This window comes from Mirounga leonina, unplaced genomic scaffold (genome assembly GCF_011800145.1).
Source record: "Mirounga leonina isolate KUSES-001 unplaced genomic scaffold, KU_Mleo_1.0 Mir_168, whole genome shotgun sequence".
Taxonomy (NCBI): Eukaryota; Metazoa; Chordata; class Mammalia; order Carnivora; family Phocidae; genus Mirounga; species Mirounga leonina.
Genome location: NW_023270426.1, coordinates 32,333,789 through 32,347,934, shown reverse-complemented (window position 1 = coordinate 32,347,934; position 14,146 = coordinate 32,333,789). Strand labels below are relative to the sequence as shown.

Here is a 14,146-nt window from a genome sequence, read left to right as displayed (position 1 = left end):
GAAAATGCTAGGTCCATAAATGTTTGTCGTATGATTAATGTTTGTCTGTGCCCAATGTAGGGCTCAAGCTCACAACCCTGAGATCAAGAATCGCATGCTTCACTGGCTGAGTTAGCCAAGAGCCCTAGTAATTGAAGTCTGAGTTCTTCCACTCTCTAAATGGCTTGGGAGATTTGGGTAGAACCTGCCATTTCCACCATAGTTCAAGAATTCAGGGTAGAGGGGTGCCTGGGTGATGCAGTTGGTTGAGCGTCGGACTCTTGATTTCGGCTCAGGTCATGATCTCAGGGTTGTGAGACTGCTGGAGTTTGGTGTACACGGTGCACATCCCACGTGGTGCTCCACGCTCAGTGGAGAGTCTGCTTGAGATTCTCACTCCCACTGACCTTCCCGCTTGTGCTCTTTCTCTCTCAAATAAGTAAATAAATCTTATCAACAACAACGACAAAGAATTCAAGGTAGAATTTGAGGGAATAGATAGCTCTATCTCCTTTTGGAAGAACTGGAGTCCAGCTTGTCCCTTATAATCTAGATGAGAGACCCCTCTCACACTTAGCCTCTGGCTAATAGGTGCTGCAGTAGTCAAGCCCTTCCAAAGAACATCGTGGTCATATGGCCTGTTGTTAGGATTTTAGAACAGGAGTCAGGCAGGAATTGAATCCTGATTCCATGTCTTACTATGTGATCTTGAACTACAGATTTTGCTCTTTTTTTTTTTTTGGGAGTTTGCTTTTCTAAATATTAATTTCCTCCCCCATGAAAGAGGGCTTCAAAAGACAGTTGTGAGGATTAAATGGGATAATATATTTAAAGCACTTAGCACAGTTCCCAGCACTTCACAAGCTCTTGTGACTATTTGTTGTTGTTGTTGTTGTTGTTGTTATTGCCAGCTCCCTATACCAGAACATTTAGAACAAAGAGGTTTGGGTAAAGATCATTTTGAACCTCTTCTCTGAGAGGGTGGGTCCTGAATCCATGAAAATGTATTTACTTGGTCATGGACCTCATTCTGCTTAATCACCATAGATGTGGGTTGAGGTTAGGTCAGTCAAGGATAAACTCACAACAATGGGGTGTGCAGCCCAGCATGGCCACTCTTTGGCCTAGCAGCTGGTAAATGACAATGATTTTCTTCCTTAATTTTGTTTTCAAAGGGGCTTGTTAGGATACATTTGCTCATATTCTGTTTAATTTTTACTACCAATCTAACTCCCCCTGCCACCAAAAAAATAAAAAAATAAAATGAAAAATAATAAAAGACACTATGTTTAAAGATGGCTTTTGCTTGAAACCAATAACCCAATCTTAGAGAAACAGCTGAGCTCGTGGAAAGACCCTGTAGCCTAACTGACTACATATATATAACTGACTACACCATATTCAGACACCACTTTGTCCACTTCCTGGTTGTATGACCTGTACAAATCACTTGACCTTCCACATTCTTGGTTTCCTCATTTGTAAAATGGTTATAATAATGCTTATCTAATAAGGTTTCTGTAAGAGTTAGAAAGAGTATATATAAAGCATGCCTAGTAAAGATTTTAGGTGCTCAATAAAAGTGGTAGCTGGTTCCAGGATTCTGGTTCTTTTTCAGTCCTACCCAAGACTTAGAGGAAATGGCTCCCCAAAGCATATGAGTAGCAAACACCCACATATGGTGTGCCAGGAAATCCTCTGTGCCCTTGATATATATTAAGTAATTTAGTTCTCTCAATAATCCTGTGAGGCAGGTGGTATTATTACCCCACTTTACAGATGAGGTAAATGAGGCATAGAAAGGCCAAGTGTCTTGTCCAAAATTCCATATCTGGTATGTCAGAGTTCCTACTCCTAGCCACTCTACCAGCATCTCTTTTGGATGACCCATTCAGTGAGAGAGGAGAGGACAAGCCCACCACCTTACCCTCCAGATGATTTGTTGAGTGCCTTAAGAACATAGACATGGCCCCAGGGTGTCTTAAATGAGGTCAGAGGAAGAGCCATGCCCTCCCGTAGGGATTTCCCTTTGGTCCTATTAGGACTAAATCTAGCAAAATGGATACTATGCCAATAAAAATTTTAAAAAGTCCTTTTAGAAAACAGAGCCCATTGCAGAAGTTCAGGATTCTGAGATAAGAACCCCCAGGCTGTGTGGCTTAGTGGGAAGTTTCCTAACCTTAGGGTCAAGCAAATCTGTGGGTATATGATATTTGGGGGCTGTGTGACCTCTCTGAGCCTTAGTTTACTCATCTGTGAAAGGAGATTAATAAAACATACATCTTAGCATTGTTCTGGGAATTAAATAAGATGATACACAGAAAGCTCCCTGTCCAGTACAGGAATACTCTGGGTACTCAGTGAAAGAGCATCATACTTTGTACCTTTAGCCATCTTGCATGATTTCCAGAGCAATTATTCTCTCAAGAAACCATCAAGAATTTTGGCATTGTGGCTCTGAAATTGGTGATTCACTGGATTGAAGACTGGATTGAAGACTTTGCTTTATTAGCCCTGCCTTGAGCCTTGCTCCTGGCCCTTCTGACTTCTGACACCTCTGGGATCTGCTGTTAGCCTAACCTCTGCCAGGCAAACCTGGACTCCTTTAACAGAGCTCTGCTGCTTTCAGAGGCAGCTTAAAGAGGAAGGTGGCAGGGCAGGGAAGAACTTTGGATATGGAACTAGAAAGCTGTCCAGTGTTTAAGTTCTATGTCTACCATGAGCTACAAATGTGACCATTTGTTTGCTATTTGGGGCTTGAGTTTCTTATCGACTAGGAAGGGGAATGTATTAGAGCAGATATTACTGAGGCCACATCCAGCTCCTCCTCAGGCTAGTAGGCTCTTTCCCCAACTAGATTCCCAATACCCTGAATTCACTAGGGAGATTCATGGCTCTATGGCACAGTATTACTGTTTTGGGGGGATAGTGGAGAGGGAGGAAGAGAAAAGCAAAATGGCAATGCAAGATGAGTTTCCCAGACCTCTATGAACTCACTAATAAAACAAAATCATGAATTAGTCCCCCACATCCACTTCCCAAGAAAAAGAATGAATCTTTTTTTTAATAGAGAGATTCCTACAGCGGCAAAGAAAGCCTTTAATTTCGGAACCAAAGCTATTTGTTTACTGTCTCAATGTCCTTTCACCGAGAGCTCATCCCACAAACAATAGCAAAGCCAAACGAAAGACAAATGTAGGAAACATTTATATTTATATCCCAAATGTAGGAAACAGCATGAAAATATTGTTAAGGAAACTCAGTAAGTCTCTGCTCCAGGGTATGTATATAGATTTGGTGCCAAAGGCAGCATGGCCAGATGTAAGAGGACATGATCCTCCTGCAAAGAACAAAGGATAAATATGTTGGAATTCCACTGGGGAGGAGAAGAGCCAGGAGTAATCATTCAGGTGCCCACATAGCAAGCTCTTACAGAGGCCTTGTAGCCAGCAGCCTTTTCTTTGAGCGTCAGTCCAGACACTACTCCCTGATAGCTGTGGGATCTTGGGCATGATTGTAATCTCTCTGTTCCTCAGCTTCTTCATCTGTGAAATGGAGATACCAATAGTGCCTAGCTCACAGGGCTACAGTAGGAATTAACAACTTAATATATGTCAGTCATGTAGAATTGTGCCTCATATGTGCTAAATACTTATAGTTAATATTCTTATTACATACAGGTCTAGGGAGAAGGTCTTCTAATGACCCCATTTTAATGATCTACCACCACTTTAGGGAGATGCTGTGGTATAGTCAAAGTAGTGTTGGCTCTGCTATTGGACAAACACAGATGCAGATCCTGGTCCATCACTTACCAGCCCTGACTCTGGGCAAGGCTGCAGAAACAGTGGGGGCACAGTGGCTCAAGGTTTAGGATGGCTGAGGAATATGGTCCTGCTCCAGGTAAGCTGTGGATACTGTATTGCCCTGACTTGTGGGGCCCCTACTGAGCCTCCTTTCTTCATAAATTACCATTATCGTTGTCATTATCGTCACTATGATCAACTAGATAGAAGAAAAGTGGACATCTGTCATTTTCATCCTCCTAATTTCTCCCCATTCAGTCTTTCATTACACAAAGAGTGACCATTAGGATGGGAAGGACTTGAATAAACTGATCCTTCAAAGGTGGAGGATTTTTTTAAATTGAGGTAAAATTCACATAACATAAAATTAACCATTTTAAAGTTATCAATTCAGCCATTTACTACATTCCCATGTTGTGCAACTATCACTTCTATCTAGTTCCAAAACATGTTTGTCTCCTCCAGAGGAGACCCCATGCCCATTAAGCAGTCACTCCCCATACCTCCCTTCTCCTCAGCCCCTGACAGCCATTAATCTGCTTTCTGTCTCTATGGACTTACCTGGACCTTTCATGTAAATGGAATCATACCATATATGGCTTTTGTTTCTGTCTTCTTTCAGTTAGCATATTTTGGAGGTTTTTCCATGTTGTTAGCATGTACTTCATTCCTTTTTAAGGCTGAATAATATTCTACATTTTGTTTATCCATTCATCATCCATTGATGGACATTTTGCTTGTTTGTACCTTTTGGGTACTGTGAATTAGTGCTGCCATGAGCATTGGTGTACAAGTATTTGAATACCTATTTTCAGTTCTTCTGGGTATATACCTAGGAATGGAATTGTTGGGTCATATGGCAATTCTAGGTTTAGCTTTTTGAGAAGCTATCAATGTTTTCCATGCTGCTACATTACTTTGTATGCAGTAGGAGCACTTTGATGTTGAAAAATAGTTCTGGTGGCTGGAATTCTATTCTTTCTGATGCAGATTGGCCAGTGGGTGAAGAGACTGACCAGTGGGTTGGAGGGACAGTAGGTTGGGGACTGGATCTTTCTGCTGCCTTTTTAATCCTTAGTTGTAAGAAGGCACTAACTCTGCCCTTTGCAAAGCTCATTCTGCTAAACCAGTGGGGAAATGGGAGGGAAAAGAGGAGACGACTGTATAGAAGACTGAAGATGACCAAGTCTAAACAAGAGGCCATTCTGTGGACATATTATATGTAGATGGTTTCGAATCCTAATCACTTTCTTGTAAGAGAACTGTGATATTCTTGTGCATTTACTCATGGTAGTAATTGACCACAATCTTGAAGTCTCTTAGGTATTTGCTGTCTGATGTTTTATTATAAGCAACTTGAAGGGCAGCATATGTCAGAATCCCCTCCTGGGAGGCAGGAGCATATCAGGCCTCCCAGAAGCACCTGCCATAGAGGCCAATGGATATAACATGGGAGCTACTGAGAAGGACAGGACTTGAGGGAGACTATGGAGAGTCAAGACCAGGGAAGTTGCATGGCTGCCATTAGATCTGAGGGCAGAGGGCAGAGTGGGAGCAGGAGACAGAGAGAGCTATTGGGAGTCAGAGGTCAGGTCTGCAATCCAATAAAGGCAGAGACAAGGGTACTGGATGAGGCATCAGCTATGGATGGGGTTGAATGCTTAGAGCTCATTCTTCTCAGGGATTGTCCCATTGGGGGTATGAGGACAGCCACAGTCAAAGAGAGAGTCTGGGAGGCAAAGAACAGCCTTTCTGAACAGGCTCCTGTGAGAGCTTATTAAACAAGTGTTCAGAGAATGGTTTAACTTTACCCAGATGTCTTTGCAAAGATATCGATATCATGAATAGATTGTAAAACTGAGGACCTACAAATGCAGTCTCCTTCATCTGCAAATAGTCACCACAGTTCATATTCTTTTCTGTATTGTCCAAAACTGTAATATGAATAACTGGATCTCAAACAGGATTCTCAATTTATTCTTAGGAAAGAAGTACTTCTCATTTTCCTGAAGCACTATAGTAAACGATGCCCCGTAGTGGATAGATGGATATAAAACCCCAGAGAAGTTCATTCCAGGCCAAAGGTGACCACTGCTTGCTGCCCTCACATCTTTCTCTGCTGTGAACTCTACCAAACCCCAAGATGTGGGAAATCGTGTGGGGGGTTTGGAAGGGTCCCAGGACCTTCAGGCTCACTAGAAGGCAGTTCCTGGTAGGTCACGAAAGCCTTACTTAGTAGGGCTAATGAATTTAGGTCTCCCAAACACCCTAGAACATCAGGGGTCCTTACTGCAACTTCTTTGTTCCTCTAGGTGAAGAGACAACTCTGTCCCTTGGAAAAGAGGGATGTTTATTGAAGAGTCAACTCAGAGACCTTGTGGCCTTAGGCATGGAATACCTTATCCTGCTCTCCAAAGCACTTCCCTGCAGGTACTAAATTGGAGGAAATTCCTTCCAGAGCTCAAGCCCAGAAGGCTGACAATGCTGTTGATGGCAGTATACTGAGTAAGTAAGAGAAGTTTGGGAGATGGAATGTGGGGTCCAGGATCCTCCCTGGAGGGAAGAGATTGAGCTCCTTGGAGCCCCCTGGAGTAGGGCTTCCGTGAACTGATGATAAATAGTGCCTCCTGCTGCAGGCCATACAAACAGCTGAAGATCTGACCCCCTCCATGCCTTTAGTCCCCTGTGGGAGTCATGTACAATTTGGAAGGCAGATCAAGGGCATCCTGGCTCCCAGCTAACCACCCCACTTGCAGCCTGGAGGTCTGGAGGCCTGAAGACCCCCCACCCCAAGCCAGCAGGCAGAGGTCCCCAAGTTCACAGAGCTAGTTCCTCTTGCCCTGGGTTCCTGCTCTCTGGGGGACTGCCCTTTCCAGAACTTTTCCTCTGCAGACAGCTCTTTCCAAGGCTCTCAAGACTCCAAACCAAATTGTTTGGGGAATGAAAAAGTGAGAGCACACATCTTAGAGCAGCAGGGACCAGCTGCTGGATCAACTCTCCCCAAAACAGAGCTTCCTGGGAAGTGCCTGGAGCATCTCAAAATCCTCCATCTGACCTCCTGCCCATGTTTCTAATTGTCTTTTTTTTTTTTTTAAATAACATGAAAATAAGATGTTTTCACATGAAAAAAAAAAAGAAGAAGAAGAAAGAGAGAGGAAAAGGAAAGAAATTAACTGTTAAGATTCTCTGTCTCCAGGGAAGTTCAGGAGGAAATTTTAGGAACTTTCTGCCTGCTTTTTATTGTATTTACCCGGCCACCCTGCCAAGGGGAGGATGAGAACTCTTTGCGCCTGGTGCACCGTTCAAAGCCCTGTGTGCTTAATAGGGTGACACAAATGTCTGTGTTTCTTTTTGCTTTTGACCGAAGGCTGTAGGGAGGGGCCACCCCAGGGGACTGTCGGGGAGGGCCTTGCCAATTGGTTCCCGTTCCCCGCACCAAACTGGTTCCCAGCCCCGGCCAAGCCCGCCCCGGCCGGAAGGGCCTATGGGCCGCCGCCGAGCGGCGGAGGGGTCGGGTGCGGAGGGGCCGGGTGGGGGTGGGGGACGTGGACGCCGTTCCGCCTGCCCCGCTTGGAGAGACTCGGAGCCCGAGCTGGGCTAGCGTGGGCTCTGCCGGAATCACGCCGTGTGATGCTTTTGCCAAAGGAAACTTTGGGAAGCCTGGGAAGCCGGGGGTGGGGGGGTGGGGGGTGGGGGGTCGGCGATTCCCTGCCTCTTCCCATCCCTACCCTGCCGCTCTCCCTCCTCCCACCTCTAGCTCTCTTCGGCCGAGGAACAGCTTTGGGCCGAGGTCAGCTGGCTGCCTTTGTGGCTGCTTCCCAGGAAGGAAGAAGCGTTGTCTGCAGATCAGTTTATCAGCGGGCTTTCCTGTGCCGGAGCGCCGCCGTTTTCCGGGGACGGCTGCCACCCCCGTGATTCCCAGCCGGGGCTGCGGGTGGTGCGTGAGAGCCGGATAAATAGGCCATTGTGCGGCCGCTCAGAATCCAGGTTTCTTATCAAACTATCCACCAGCGAGAATGAAATTCCGCCCCTGCTGCCTGTTATCTTAGCTTCTCTTTTCACTCTCTGCAATTACAGCCATTTCAGGATTTATCCCCCACCCCCACCCCACCGCGAGTTTTGAAGGGAATATTCAGAAAGCAATTTACTTGTGCAGCTTACTGTGTGAGGCAGAGACTTCGGGGGCGTGTCTCCTAACAGTGTTTCCGTGGGATTTTGGTTTGCAATCTTGAATTTAGCTTCTTTGGCTTTGATGTGTGATGTTTCTACTTGACACTCCCACTCAGGCACATCATTCAACACCAACTGCAAATATTAGGGAGGTAATTCTGTAGGGCTTTAGATGCAGTGTGTGTGTGTGTGTGTGTGTGTGTGTGTGTTTGATATCTTTTAATTGCTTTATGAACACTGAAGACTTTCAGAGGGAAACCACTAGTGGGAACTGGCCATCTGATGGAGGCTATGTGACAGTGTCGTGTGGTAGTTTTGGAGAGGGATGACATGGAGGTTTTAATGGTGTCGGTTTTTTGTTTTTCTGCTGCAGCAGCTGGCCTACTGTGGAGGAGTTGTACATAGCTGGTGCTTGACTTATGAAGTTGTCATTAGCAGGCAAGGCTGGTTTTAGAGCCTCTGACCAGTGCCATTGCACAAGTCCCTTGCTCAGAGGGGGACCCATGCTTGGGTTACTGTTCTGCTGTTAGCATCCTGAGATGCTTAATAAGTTTTGAAGAGGATTCTGCATTTTCATTTTGTACTTGGATTTGCAAGTTATATAGCTAGTCTTGTTAGTAGGAGCTCAGATTCATTTGAACGAGCTTGAATAATGGTTTGAATAAGTTCATAAGTTCCAATTTGAGATAATGGCCTGCTGTTAGTTGATAAACTGCTGAAGTTGATTCTCATACTTGTCAATATATCTACTGCAATTGTTCTGATGGATTGGACAATGTTCTATGAACTAAACTGGGCCCCTGGCATCATCTCTGTAGTGAGCTGCAACAGCCCTTTGCCAGAACAAGAGCAAGCATCCGGGCAAGACTGGCTTCACTCTGCTTCCCTTAGAAAGCTGGGGATGTTCACTCCTCAAAGACCCAGACAGTTTCATAGTAAGATGCTCATTTGTGCAGTTACCACCTCTCTTTCCTTTTAACCACTTTGAAATTCCTAGCTTCCACATCTGCAGGCCACAACAGGGTTGGAAATGGACTCATCCCATGAAAAATCTTTCATGGATTTAGACACTGTGTTTAACACTTTTAGCACCTAAACAACTCTTGGCAAATTACTCTGAATCTGGGACTTGGCATTCCTGACAGACAGAGGAGGGAAAGGGAAAATAGTTCATAATAAATAAGCAAAATGCTATTTTTCTAGAAATAATTTGTGTGGGAAACAATTGTTTTGGCTTAATGAGACAAATTTTCTCTTCCAAAGACTATTCTTTCATTTGTTTACTCTTTCACTCATTAATTTATGACTTGACTTTCCATTCGCTCAACAAAGATTCTATAGGAAATGTGCTAGAGAGATATTGTGATAAAGTGATGAAAGAGAGGAGATTCAGAGTAGTGGGGATATAAACAAGTATAGGAAGAGTACAATGACATGGTATAGGTGCTAAGAAAGAAGTATCTATTAGGATGCATTAGGGCCAAAAGGGGTTAATAGGATCAGTTCTTTTGGTCATCTTTCATGAGTTCCCTGGCTATGACATTTTTCTTCATGAGCCTTAGTATTATTATTATTGTTAATAGGTAACATTCATAAAGTAATTGGCACGTTCAGACACAGAGCTAAAAACATTGTAGAGGCATTTTCTCATTTGAGGTCCCCAGGCGCCTGGGTGTCTCAGTCGGTTAAGCAACTGCCTTCGGCTCAGGTCGTGATCCCGGGGTCCTGGGATCGAGCCCCGCATCGGGCTCCCTGCTCCGCAGGAAGCTTGCTTCTCCCTCTCCCACTCCCCCTGCTTGTGTTCCCTCTCTCGCTGTGTCTCTCTGTCAAATAAATAATAAAAATAAAATATTTAAAAAAAGAAATACAATCAAGGTCCATGTAGAAACTCCATTGTATAGAAGCAAGTGAGACCAGGACATGTTAGGGGCGCTCAAGGTCACACAATGCCTAAGAGGTAAAGTCACTCTTTGATTCAGCTGTTCTCCTCCAGAGTGTGCCTTCTCAAGGAAGCCTGCCTGCCCCCAGCAACGTGGCTGCAATGCCATGTGTAAGCATGGTTTGTACAAAGGATTGGAAAAGTGGCATCTACTATTTCCCAGGATCGCTTTTCTTTTCACAAAATACACTGAGACTGGCATCTCCAAAAGGGAATTTTTTTCCCCTCTCCCCTCCCTAGTAGGACCAGGCTTATTTGTTTCAACAACTTATGGATGCCAGGGCTACAAATGGCTCCCATGAGACCAGAGTAAATCCCTAAAATGTGGGCTGGGCACAGAGTGGTTTGCCATGGCTTCCTGTAGGGGATTTTGTGGGTGTTTTCATGCCTCCCAGTTAAGGAGTGAATTCCACCCCCAGGGAAGAGTGTGTATTCCCATGTCCCCACTCCTTAGTGGTCAGTTTTAGACCTTTTATGTCACAAGTATTGGAAGCCAGACTTTTGAGGCTCATTCCCAGCAACCCCTTTAGGCTCTGGTTGGTACTAGTGGCTCCTTGTAACGAAGAGCACTTGAGTTTGAAGTTTTAGAGAATGTTCCCTAGTGTTACGCACTTACACACAACACTACCATAAGGAGAGAATGCCGGAGGGTGGCAGTTTGGAGCCAGGATGGGGCAGAGTGTGGGGCAAAGCTGATGAAGTGGCCAGGATAAGATCACGGAGCATTGGAGTGAGTGCTAGAAATAGAATTCAGGTTTAGTACTTTCCCCTCTGCAAGGAACTGCTGCCTTGTAACCCAAAGCAGGATTAGCCTGGGGCAAAACAAAGCAAAACTGAAATTTTCTTGAGGGAGGTTTTTTGGTTTTGTTTTTTTCTCTGCTGGGATCTAGAGACAGACTCCTTGGCTGGGTGCTAAGTGTTTTCAATGGGGAGAGGCCCTGTGTAAGCCAAATTCAGTTCCTCCCACCCTGAAATAGTTCCTTGCTCTGACCTTGACCTGAATGTTTAACAAAGCTGTGAAATGGAAGGCAAGACTAGAAAAGACCAGCAAACAGAGAAAGAAAAGAATCATTCATTGCTACATTGTGAAGAACTCAGGTGTCTGTTACCAGGCTCTCCATCGTTGCTTGGGCCACAGCACATGGAAGGAGCAGTCTTGGTTGGACTTTTTAAAAAGGAATATTGTTATTATTTGAGTAGAAAACATAAATACTCATTCTGGTGGAATCTGATCATCTTTTTCAGCCTATGGTGCTGGTGAATATTAACCTCTAGTTGTAAAGTGGAAAATGTCAGATTTGGAGAGATCAGAAACATAGTTAGTTGTATAAATAAAACACCTATATATATAAAAACAATTGTTTTAGAAACAATATGACACCTTTCTACTGTCTTGGAATGGTTAGGCCACCAAGGAAGCTGTAGTGTGCATCTTTGTCCTTTTACTCATTCATTGTCGGGCAGTTAATAGTTGTGGTGCTCTCTGTGCTGTGCACACAAAGACACAAGCTCATCTGTCCTCAGAGACCTTATGATGTCCAGGAAAGGCCAAAAAGCACATGAACTTGAGACTCAGACATGTCAGAGACTGCATGAAGGACTGATGGGGCTGGAAGTATAGGGAACCCTCTCCCTGAGCTTCTTGGCTTTGGGGGAAGAGAGCCAACAGGGGTAAGGTTTGTGCTCAATACTTGGGGGTTGCTGGAGTGAAGGAGGGAAAAAGAGGTCAAACCAGTGACTATTCTCCAGGCTCACCACATGGGTAGAGATTAGTCCTATGGGGAGAGGGCTTTCTAGCTTCTAGGAAATATGGAAGGGAATCCTGCTCTGCAGGTATGCCCAGATCATGGTCAGGCTTTGATCCCAGGGAAGAACAGCCTGTCCATCAGGAAGAGTCACAGCCTGGGGAGCATATCCTAGGTGATGGCTCCCAAGACATGGATCCTAGCATTGTCCCTGGGACCAGGTAGCAGCAGTGGAGACACTGGTGGTGAGAGGCACCAGAAGAGCCCACCTAAAGGAGGTCTAGAGCAGGAGAACGGGGAGCCTGCCTGAGGGACTGCTTGCTGACTCCCTATTGGGTGACACTTGGAGGTGAGCTGAAACATGGGACAAAGAGAGGGTGAGTTCAGATGATTGCAGTGGGGGGTAGTTCCATTGTACCCACAGGCTAGTGCAGCCCGGTAAAGGATTATATACAAACTTGAATTCAGGGCAGTGTGAGAGAAGCCTACGGTGGTCTTTGCAGAAACCAGATGAGTTATAGTTCAAATAGTTTATCATGTTATGAAGCAAGAACTGTGGAAAGTCAGGTAAGAATTTATTCAAGTGGTGGATCAGACATCAATTCAATTATGGAGCTCTCTACATCCTCTCCACTTTATGCAGATCCTCTGGCCCCACCTAAGGCTTAGTCATAAATTTTATCACAATTGAAAAACAAACAAAAGAATAAGTAATACTCTTTAATTATGATCAGTATACTATAAATTGATCTTAAATTAAAATAACAGTACTCTCACAGAACTCTTAAGAAGTGTTTACAGTCTTTATGTGGGGAATTGCGAACTTAGATTTATTAGTTTTCTTGAATGTTAATTACTCTGAAGTTATGGAAAGAGTTTTTGCAATTAGTAGCACAACAATGTGAATGTACTTAACACTGAGATGTACAATTAATGGTTAAGATGGTAAATTTTATGTTATATATATTTTACTACAACTAAAAAGAAAGGTTAATTTAAAAACAAAAAAACAAAAAACCTCTGCAGGCTCAGAAGTTTCACAACTATAGGGTCATGGAGAGAAAGAGACACCTAAATGTACTTGAGTACTCTGTATTGTTGCCATATGCATTTTAGGAAGCCAAGCCTTTTTCTTTGTCCCAGACCTTGATTATATGATACAGCACATGTACAGTTTCCGTATTTGTCATAGAAGTTAGAAGGTGCTTTGTTTTCTTTCCTCACTGTGGTGGAGGCTGCTGGTGCCCAGTGAGGTATCCAAGGTCCCCTCTTTTTGGATTTCCCGCTCATGGTGCTTCTTACTACCTGTGCATCAGGGCAAAAGCAGGGCTGGGAGATGAGACTAGTTCTCATCAGAGTCAGGGTGCCTCACTGAAGACCAGGCACCTTTCCCATGAGCTCTCTTTGCTTCTCTGCTGGCCAAATGGAGATTATCCCAAGGACTCAGAGGAAGGTGGAACTGTCAGAAGGAATGGGCCTGGATCCCGAAATGACTGCGTGGAACTTCACTGCAATCTTGCATGGGACTGTGACAGAAATGAGAATAAACCTGTTGCGTTAAGCCACTGGAATTTTACTCTTGTTAACATCTAGCCTACTCTGAGTAACACAACCATAAAAGGTATTACAGAGACAGGATAGGATATACAGTGCTGTACCTGTAAGCTAAGGAAAGGTCAGACCGGCAAGGGAAATGGAAATGACAGGTTTAATGATCCCCAGGTGTAAGCGCTTCATGTTACTCATTAATCATGTGGCAAATATGTTTAAATAAACATAGACAAGCAATTCCTGTTCAACAAATATATCAAGGGAAAGGGGTTTTTTTTGAGGCTTGGATCAGAATGTTAATGCCTCCCTTTGGGCCCAGCACAGGAGTTGCAGCAGAAATCAGAGAGACTTCTCAGGGGAGGATGAAAATGCACCTCACGCGGAGAGTCAGGAGCTCCCCTCCCTTCCTTTCCTTTCCCCTTCCCTTCCTTTCCCTTCCCTTCCCTTCCCTTCTTTCCTGATTGATTGATTGATTTTAGAGTGGGGGAAGGGCAGAGGGAGAGGAGAGAGAGAATCTCCAGCAGACTCCCTGCTGAGCATGGAGCCCCACAGGGGGCTGGATCCCATGACCTTGAGATCATGACCTGAGCCAAAATCAAGAGTCGGTCGCTTAACTGAGTGAGCTGCCCAGGTGCCCCAGAGTTGCTTTCAGAATTCTTGTTCGTCCAGGTCTTGGAGACTTGAGACTTTTTTTTCTAAAATGATGATCAATGCTAACACCAGACAAAGGAAATTAAGGCACCCTGATGCCTAAGAGTTCCCCAAATAGTATCTATCCATCCTGCTCCTGGTCCCATCCCAGCTTTGGTTCTAAGCTGTTCTCATGACAATGTGTTGATGACTGGATTCTTGCCTGTTGAACCTGGCAGTAGGTTCCCAAGACAAGCCATCACTCCTGCCCCAACTTGGAACAAAGCCTTCACTTTTGGCCCCAGTATGGATCTTTGGTTGGTCGT

General features: G+C 44.6%; 1 long non-coding RNA gene and 1 other non-coding gene across 2 annotated transcripts in view; one reads left to right on the top strand and one right to left on the bottom strand.

The window, feature by feature from the left end:
* The window catches only part of LOC118016798, a 134,138-nt gene that overhangs the window by 95,706 nt on the left and 24,286 nt on the right, over positions 1-14,146 (top strand). The window contains exon 2 of the long non-coding RNA XR_004680915.1: positions 6,098-6,290. This is a non-coding gene — a long non-coding RNA (uncharacterized LOC118016798). The remainder of the gene's footprint in view (positions 1-6,097; positions 6,291-14,146) is intronic.
* LOC118017231 lies at positions 11,347-11,471 on the bottom strand. The gene has a single exon (XR_004681092.1). It is a non-coding gene; the product is annotated as a small nucleolar RNA SNORA17 (small nucleolar RNA).